Source organism: Lycium barbarum, chromosome 3 (assembly GCF_019175385.1).
Source record: "Lycium barbarum isolate Lr01 chromosome 3, ASM1917538v2, whole genome shotgun sequence".
Classification (NCBI taxonomy): Eukaryota; Viridiplantae; Streptophyta; class Magnoliopsida; order Solanales; family Solanaceae; genus Lycium; species Lycium barbarum.
The window spans coordinates 97,114,643-97,125,200 of NC_083339.1; positions in this window are offsets into that span (position 1 = coordinate 97,114,643).

The window sequence follows — 10,558 nt, forward strand, 5'->3', positions numbered from 1 at the left end:
TTTGGTGGTCGTATTTGGGAAGGAGTCTGTACAGTGTTTCTATCCGTTGAACATGCTTAATTACTGTCCAGGTTTACGGACCGTAATTCAGAATACGGACCGTATTTTGGTCCATATTTCTCAGCCCGCACCAGAACCTATAAATACTTGGTTTCATCTAATTTTATTTTTACAAGTTCCTAAAATCCTAGCACGACTTATTTCTCCTCTCCAACTCTAAGGTAAGCAAGTTCTACCCATTCCAATCAAATTCTATCATGTATTTACATAACCTAAGATAGAATTCATTATTCTTAACCTAGGGTTTTCATGAAACCCACAGATAAGGTTTGAGACACAAGCTTTTGGGTTTTTCTCAAAATTCAGACTTTTGGATTGAGGATTGTGAAGCAAATAAGGTATGTGAGGCTAACTATCTACGTTAGGGAACGTTTATGATGCTCCCCATGCCTCATTCTACATGTTTATCAGTAATTTGACTTAGAATACATTTTAGCCTTAGTTTCTTGAATAGTCTTAGAACTGTTATCTTCTAGGCTTATAGTTTCAGAATTCGTTCATGGTGATTAATTTGAATATCATGAACTCATTACATAATCAATATAGACTTGTGAATTGTATCTCATGAGTCTCAGTATGAATACTTAGAGTTATTATGAACAAGTACCAGATTTATCTTTATAATCAGTAACATGTATCATGTTATCAGTTGTATCTCAGTCTCAGTGCTTGTTATTGAATACCTGTATTAGGGCATCAGGCCCACAGATATGGACCTAAGGTCACAAATTATGTATACGTATACTTAGGCATCATGCCACAGATTTTACATGCATATTATTATTATTGGACCAAAGGTCACATATAGTAAATAGGTTATTCATTATTCAGGACATGGAGTATCCATATCTTTACTTCTCTGTTCCAGTCCAGTTATCAGCATTTCAGTTCAGTTTCAGTTCAGCTTATTATTTCATTCAGTTGTTTTATATACCAGTACAATTCCTGTGTACTGACGTCCCATTTGCTCAGGGCCTGCATCTCATGATACAGATACCAATATACAGGGTGTAGACATAGCTCGCTAGGAGGCTTTCAGATTCAGCTAGTCAATGGTGAGCCTCAGTTCTCCGAAGCCCTACCTTTATCTTTATATTTAGTCAGTTAGCAGACAGTATTTCAGTAAGGTATGCCGGGGGCCTTGTCCCGGTAGTCAGTCAATATTTTCTTATTCAGTAGAGACTTCATAAATTACAGTCAGTCTGATATTTCAGTAATTTTTTTGGACTATTGCGTTAGCCCCTTTTAGCTACTACTTATTCAGTATTGTAGACTTTTAGTATTACCTCTATAGAGATATATTTCAGTCAGTTATTCTCACTCAATTAGCATGTGTTTATCATACATAGATATCAATATACCACATGTTGATCCATCCAGCCAGTTGGTTCGCTCGGTCGCATGCAAACAGACACCGAGTGTCGTGTTACGCCCAGGCCATGGTTCGGGATGTGACACCACCGTTGACCCATCCCCGAGCCATGTTAGTACTATTTTGACCCGCGGGGACAGGTGACAGGTTCCCTAGGCATTTGGGTGAGTCTTGAAGTGACTTTTGGAAAAATTATCTATTAAGTTAAAACTGTTTGACTCATAGTTGGCTTTTGGGTTAGTGAACCTTTTTTGAAATTCGATCAATCTCGAGCGGTCCGGATGATCATTTGTGACTGATTGGTGGGTTTATTTCAGTTCCCAATGCACTCGGGTGTGTTTTGGGACTAGTGTTGGAAAGTTGGTTTTGGGGTTTTGGGGGTTGACTTGGTCAACGAGACCCCCGTTGGGAAACCCGAGGCCACGGGTGAGTTCGTAGTGCGTCTTTATGTATATCTACATATCTGGTTTGTGTGTATGGGGCCTCAGGTGATAATCGAATTTCGGAAGGAGTTTGTGGTACTTGAATTATTTCTGGTTTCTGGTGTGCCGCAATAGCGGCACCGTTATAGCGGTGGCCACGCCGCAAAAGCGGCTAAGTGCATTTCTGGGTAACCACCGTAGCGGTGGGGTGAGCGCTAAAGTGGGACCGTTATAGCTATCCCGTGATCGCAAAAGTGGTTGACGGGCAGTTTCTTTATTTAATGGCTTAATAAAACCCCAACCCTCATGTCATTATTCTACTCTCATAACCTTAAGCTTTGGAGGCAAGTTTTAGGGTTTTGGGGTAGATTCTTCGTCAAGGTAATTCTTTTGGTCTTAGATTTCATAAGTTATTATTCCTAATCATGATCTAATGCTAGAAATCTATAAAATCAAAGAGGGATTAAATGGGTTTTCATGAAAGCTTTTTAAAAAGGGGTTTAGACTTTCTAAGTTGATTATGTTGATGAAATTGGCTAAGATAATCATAGAATCTGATGTATTCAATGTTTTTAAGCGTGTAGCATCCATTATTAGAGGTTAATCCTTGAATTGAAAAGCTAGTGTTTGTACCCAAATTTGGGGGTTTTGCCTAGAATCCCAATTTGAGTGATTTGTTAGATCTTCTAACTTATAATTGATGGGAATTGATCACTTAGAGCATTAATTTCATGTTGAGACCTATAGATTCCTAACTTCATCTCTTTAGTTCATAAACCCCATTCCATATGTTGGGATTTGGGTCTTGAAAAGAAGTAAGGATTGAATGATGTATCTTCTTGATTCTAATTCCATATTCGGATATGGCTAGACTACTTTGAGGCACAACGAAAGGGAAAGGCGCAGATTGACACTTCGAGTTTGCTGTTCGGCCTTCCAGGTAGGTTACAGCTTACCTTCTGGTTAGACTTCGGTTAGCGAAGCATATGTATAGTTAGCTTGTGTTGGAGAAAACATGTGGACCTTCGGGTATGAAGTCGGGTTAGATATTGTCTTAGGTTGGGCCTTGTTGTGTGATTTGGGGGCTAGCCACCCTGTTGCTTTGTTGACTTATCTTGTTCTATTTACTTATTGGCTCATTACCACGTTGAGACATCGGATATTGGTGATTAGTGAAATATCATGGCTATGAGATTGCGATACTTTATTTGATTGATATTGAGATGAGAATTGTGATTCCATTGTGGCTTATTATGTAACGTTATTATTGACATTACTTGTGTGCCATGTGTGGTACTGTTTGGGATTGAATTGGTTGTCGATATTACATTGCATCGTATTCATACTCATTTCCATGATACATTGATATTGCATGGTTATGGTACTGATGATGATAAGTGAGAGAGTGTAGCCTCTGAGGTTTTTGCCGGAGAGTGTAAAATTGAGATGAGATTGATATTATAAGGTATCCATATGGGGCACGTTGCTAATTGACATGCGGTTGATATGAGCTCTTGTCGTTGTCATCTTCATACTTAAATCATACATTGAACACTCATCTTGCATATATATATATATAAGGCACATTTAATCGGGGGTGACGATGTGGCCTATGTTGTTTCCTGGAAACACTTGGGAGGTATTATATTGATTGCACGACCATTCTAGGCTATGTGATACGGGATGGTCGGCAGGCTTGAAGGGTGGAAAGGTCATCTCTAGGCTGTGTGTTACGGATCGACATGGTACATGGACTTCGCAGGTTCCCCATGGGTCATGACCGTCAATACTGATGTTCCGCTCGAGGCATGTGTGTACACGGTATTGATATATGGCCATTGCATTCATGTCATCCATATCATTGCATTGCATTGCACTTGTTATCATCATTATGATTGATTGTTATTGTGTTGTGGATACCTGATCGGATACTTGACTGAATATTTTACCGGTTATGGTGAGTACTTGGAACACTTGAGATTAGATGCTTTAACAATAGGCTTGATCGGATATGATGATACTGGGAACACTCGGGTTTAGATACTTCACTATTGACTTGATCGGTTATGGAACCTTGTTGGTAGTTGATGGTTTGAATACTGATGTGAATTGTTGATACTTGAGGACTTGATATGTATTGATGAGACTGTATTACACTTGTACTTGATTGTGAGCATGCCTATCTTTTATTCACTTTCTGTATATATGTTAGCTAACTGAAGACGGCCTATGATACCTACCAGTACTTGTTGTTTGTACTGACCTGCACTTGCTGCATTTTTTTATGAATGCATAGGACCAAGATAGATCTACTTCTACCCCTCGTGGCTGATATTCGAGGATTTCTTATTCGAGTCTCTTCAGGGTGAGCATGAGGACGTTCGCTGCCCGAAGACTCTTCCTATTATTATGTCTTGCTTTCCATTCTGAGACATGATTTTGAAGCTATTATGTATTATTATTCAGACTTATAATAATTAGTTTAGATGCTCTTGTATGACCAGACCAGATACTGGGGTGGATTTCTTTTACTTCCGCACTTATTTATATTATATTTGTGAGATTTACGTTATTTTTCTTTCTTCCGCTATTTTCTATAAATTGTGAATGTTGAGTTAAGGGTTCACCTACTGAGGTGAGAAAGGTAGGTGCAGGCACGACTTAGTGAAATTGGGTTGTGACAGCAAGGCTCCAAAAGTGTTGAGGAGTACTTTGATGAATTTGAAAATTTGAGGATTAAGTCCAAAATAGAGGAGCACTTGAACTGCACTCTCATAAGATTTGTGGCTAACTTAAATCGGGAGATCTCCAAACCCATGAGGCTACAAACTTATGGGAGTCTAGAGGAAGCTTTTCATGATCCTTTGAAGGTTGAAGCGGATTTGAGGGAAAAGAGATCTTACAAGGCAAAGAACACCACATCTTCAACATGGAACAAAGGTAAAGAGAAATGGAAGACTTCCACTTGGGAGAAGCGTAAGACCACCACTCAAGCACCTCAAGCCAAGATTGACTACAAGGCCAAAGGGGATAGTAATGCCAAAGGAGGTAACCATGCTAAACCTAAGTATCCTCATCCATCAATGTTTCAAATGTCAAGTTAGAGGGCACATTTCAAGTGAATTCCCCAATAGAAGATCAATAATGGTCTTACGTGATGGGTACCGAACCGATGAGGAAGATGAGGGCAGAGTTGGTAGTGATGATGACCAGAGAGAAAGTGAGCATGAGGGAGAATCCAATAGTGATGTTGAAGAGCGAATGGAGGAGAGGTTGAACTTTGCTATTGTAGCTAGGAGAGCCATGGGGCATTATCTAGAGAAGAGAGTGATCAAAGAGAGAATCTATTTCAGGCTAGATGCAGGATAGTGGACAAGGTGTGTTCATTGATTATTGAAGGTGGGAGTTGTACGAATGCGGTGAGCCAATTCTTGGTTGAACACTTGAAATTTCCCACAAGAGAACATCGTAGTTCCTACAAACTACAATGGTTCAATGAGGGTAACCAAGCAAGCCGTTATTAATTTTAGCATCGGGAAATATCAAGATGAGCTCTTATGTGACGTGGTACCAATGCAAGCGTGTCACATTTTGCTTGGGAGGCCTTAGCAATTTTATAGGGATGCGCAACATAGTGAGAGGTCCCACAAGTATACTTTTGTGCTTGGAGATCGGAAATTTGTTCTTGCTCCATTAACAACCTATCAAGTGACTAAAGATTATAGAATCATGAAGGAACTCCAAAAGAGGGTTCAAGTATGGAGAAGCGTGAGAAGGGAGCCTTGGTGGCCATTGGTGGAGAAGGATCATCTCAAGATGGATCCAAGAAGTGTATGTTGGCCAAGCCAAGCAATTGTTTGAAGGGAATTGATGAGAGGCACTTCATGGTGTGCCTTGTAAACAAAGATCTTCTTTTACATACTAACCAAACTACTAGCACTTTGCCTAGTAGTGTGACTTCTCTTTTGCAGGAATATGATGAGCTATTTTTGGAGGAGATGCCCGATGGATTACCTCCATTGAGGGGTATTGAACATCAAATTGACTTTGTGCCGGGTTCACAAATTCCCAACAAACCGACATATAGGAGCAATCTAGAGGAAACAAAAGAATTGCAAAGGCAAGTTGAGGAACTTCTAGAGAAGGGTCTAGTGAAGGAAAGTCTTAGCCCATGTGCATTTTTTCATCAACCTCTACATCATTTTCACTCACAACAAAGCCCAAGAATACCACTTTATCAACCCCAAACACACATTTCTTGAGATTAGGAAATAACCTTTCACGCAACAAAACATCAAACACTTGCCTCAAATGGCTCACATGTTCTTCCATTGATTTGCTATACCCACGAATATCGTCAAAGTAGACAACAACAAATTTATTGATAAAGCATTTCAACACATGATTCATTAAGCACATAAAAGTGCTAGTGCATTGGTTAAGCCGAATGGCATAACAAGCCACTCATATACACCGAATTTGGTCTTGAAGGTCGTTTTCCACTCATCATCGAGACTCATACGAATTTGGTGATAGCCACTTCTAAGATCAACTTTATAAAACACACTTGAGCCACAAAGCTCATCCAACATATCATCAAGTTGAGAAATAGGATGGCGATACTTTACCGTGATTTTATTGATGGCTCAACAATCAATGCACATCCGCCAAGTGCGATCTTTCTTTGGAACAAGAATCACCGGAACGACACATGGGCTAAGACTTTCCTTCACTAGACCCTTCTCTAGAAGCTCCTCAACTTGCCTTTGCAATTCTTTTGTTTCCTCCGGATTGCTCCTATATGCCGGTTTGTTGGGAATTTGTGAACCCGGCACAAAGTCAATTTGATGTTCAAGACCCCTCAATGGAGGTAATCCATTGGGCATCTCCTCCGGAAATAGCTCATCATATTCCTGCAAAAGAGAAGTCACACTACTAGGCAAAGTGTTAGTAGTTTGGTTAGTATGTAAAAGAAGATCTTTGTTTACAAGGCACGCCATGAAGTGCCTCTCATCAATTCCCTTCAAACAATTGCTTGCCTTGGACAACATACAATTATTGGATCCATCTTGAGATGATCCTTCTCCACCTATGGCCACCAAGGCTCCCTTCTCACGCTTCTCTATCGCCTCCACTTAAACCCTCTTTCGGAGTTCTTTCATGATTCTATAATCTTCATTCACTTGATAGGGTGTTAATGAAGCAAGAACAAATTTCCGATCTCCAAACACAGAATTATACTTGTTGGACCTCCCACTATGTTGTGCATCCCTATCAAATTTCCAAGGCCTCCCAAGCAAGATGTGACACGTTTGCATTGGTACCACGTCACATAAGAGCTCATCTTGATATCTCCAGATGCTAAACTTAATAACAGATTACTTGGTTACCTTCATTTCACACCACTTATTGAAACATTGGAGTTTGTATGGACTAGGATGTTTTCTTGTGGAAAATTTCATGTGTTCAACCAAGAATTGTCTCACCGCATTTGTACAACTCTCACTATCAATAATCAACGAACACACCTTGTCTACTATCTTGCATCTAGCATGAAATAGATTCTCTCTTTGATCACTCTCTTCTCTAGCTAATTCCCCATGGCTCTCCTAGCTACAACAACAAAGTTTAACCTCTCTTTTATCCGCTCTTCAACATTACTATCGGATTCTCCCTCATGCTTACTTTTTTTCTCCTCATTATCACTACCAACTCTGCCCTCATCTTCCTTATCGGTTTGGTACCCATCACGTAAGACCGTAATTGATCTTCTATTGGGGAATTCACTTGAAATGTGGCCTCTACCTTGACATTTGAAACATTGAATGGTAGATGGACGAGGATAGTTAGGTTTAGCAAGGTTACGTCCTTTGGCTTTATCATCCCCTTTGGCCTTGTAGTCAATCTTGGCTTGACGTGCTTGAGTGGTGGTTTTGGGCTTCTCCCAGGTGGAAGTCTTCCATTTCTCTTTACCTTTGTTCTATGTTGAAGATGTGGTGATCTTTGCCTTGTAAGCTCTCTCTTCCCTCAAATCCACTTCAACCTTGGAAGCATCATGAAAAGCTTCCTCTAGACTCCTATAAGTTTGTAGCCTCATGGGTTTGGAGATCTCCCGATTTAAGTTAGCCACAAATCTTATGAGAGTGTAGTTCAAGTGCTCCTTTATTTTGGACTTCATCCTCAAATTTTCAAGAAATAGATCCTTATCAAGACTTTTCAATGCGCGTTGTCTCGAGGAAAATCTGCATCCAGTGAAGGACTGGTGCCAGTAAATGTGTTCCGTCATTTGATTTTCTTATGTCCATTCTCCGATTTTTGCTCGAAATTTTTGCCCATCAGTTGAGTATGTAGCATGAAAAAAAAGTCATTTCATTATTAAAAGAAGTCATGAACTTAAAAAATACTTGGCAACAACTCCAAAATACTTGTGACTCTGAATCATGCTTGAGAGGAGAAAAATGTACAAAAGTGAAAGAGACAAAGAGATGAAACTCATCTATTCAAGAAAATAGAGAAAATATTCAGAAATGATAGCAATGATCCTGCTTCATCATCGACATCCGCTTTATCTCAGTGACTTACTACTTCATCATCGACTCATTTGAATTTTTGTATACTATTTTTTTCTCCTTTTTCAACCATTTACATTTTGAACATCGTAGAGCCTCTTGGTCATTATTCGCGTTGGTATATATATTTACAGTGAATGAATAGAAAAATCTAACAAATGACATAAATACCTTAGCTTGGTGCTTACCCAAAGCTCCCCTCATTCCGAGTTGGAGCCTATCAAGCTATGAAAATTTGTAGGGTGAGGGAGGTAAATGGTTTGAAATTTATTTGAAGAAAACCAATTCATAAGATCAATTTTGTAGTTAATATGAAAATCAAACGGATGATTTTTGGTTTCTTTAGAGAAAGCAAACGGGTAGGAGTCTAGTTTAAATGTTCCATAGGTAGTTTGTATTTGTTTTGAGTTAAAAAGTGCTCATAAATTTGCATGTTCAGAAGATATTAAGCATTAGTTTTGCATGTTATAAGACAAATAAAGTGCTCATAAATTTGACATAAATTCATTTGGTGGTTATGGATATTACTAATTAACAAAATTAAAAGTAGAAGTTATTAGGTTAAGAGAGGTGAGTTATGGAGATGATTTTTTAAAATAAAACAATTAAGAAAAGTGAGGAAAAGCCAAAAAAAAAAAGGAGAAAAAGATAAATAGAATCCTTGACCATAGAGAGGTGCCACATCACCTTATCTATGCCTAGCTTTATATTATATATAAATATAGATTGGTAAAAATGCAAAGTAAAACCATCTTTCTGAGTATTTTTTAGCTCATGTCTGCATTTTTTTCTTTATCGACACAAAATAAGCTGTCATTTTTCATTGAATTGAATTTTTATCTTCCATTTATCAATTCATTATTGAATAATTTAACAATTTCTGCAATCCGCATAGGCATTCAACATTGCCATCAGGGAATTAAGGTGACAAATCAGCACAAAATCTGCAGTATCTTCTTCAATAAATGCCTTCACAAGCCTCCACCACATCATTATATTCTGATTTAACAACATTAAACTTGATGAAATCATCGCCAAGACATGAAATCATCACCAAGACAACATCCATTTACCAAATATTTATAGATTTTTTTTAAAGTTGCTAAATTATTGAATAGAAAAGTACGATAATAAGAAAGTATAGAAAAGAAGCAAGTGATGATATTTAATGTTATTTCCACGTATAAACTTTTATTAAATCAAGTTTACTTTCTCTTCGTATTGTACTTCTATAGTTACAAATTTATTGTATTTCATTCCTTTGAAGCGCCCATTGAAGGAGATAGCTTGTAACCCTAGGTGTTCTCCCTTAAAACGATAGATAGTGTTCGATTTTAGTTCTCTATCACCGGGCTTTATCATACCTCATAGAATAGAAGAATCTCAATACAAATTCTCTATCCTTTCTTTCTATTTAATCGTTACGTGTCATTTCTTTACTATTCGTCTTCACATTCGTGCATCACTACAGACCTCGTTCCATAACTGGTTATAGAACAAAGTTTTGCCTCTACAATTAAATTTATAGATGGTGATAGTTTTGCACTTTTTTTGTATGAATGTGAAAGATGAGGTCTATCTTACATAAGTTAGAGTAGCAATAAGAGGAAGGAGGAGGCACGAAGAGACACAGAGTATCAAACTACACCCCTTGCCACCACCATTCCCAAGAAAAAGTAACAGAAAAAAGAAAAAATTCAAGTAATTTGAAAAATTAAGCATCATATTATTTACCATATTTACTCGGGCTATAGATGTATGCAAGGCTACACTACAAGGTTGAATGATCAATAATGACTAACAAAAGAAGAAAACAACTACTCCACAGATGAGTTTGGCAAAGCACTCTATCATCCTTCTTATTCTTCTAGAAGTTGTAGATGACCTTATTGACGATTAGGGTCCTGAAAATTTCATTTTAAAGAAAACATGTTTACAAAATACGTTATATAAAAGAGTATCTTGAAAAGAAAAATAAGTCATATCATAATTTTTTGATTAATTAACAAATTTATTACTAAAAAAATGATAAAAGATGATAGGTAAGCATGATATCGTAAACCTTAGAAAAAGTTAGTGTTATGAAGTTAAAAATAAGAAAAGGTCATTATCTCTAGAAAAAGAAAATGCTAAAA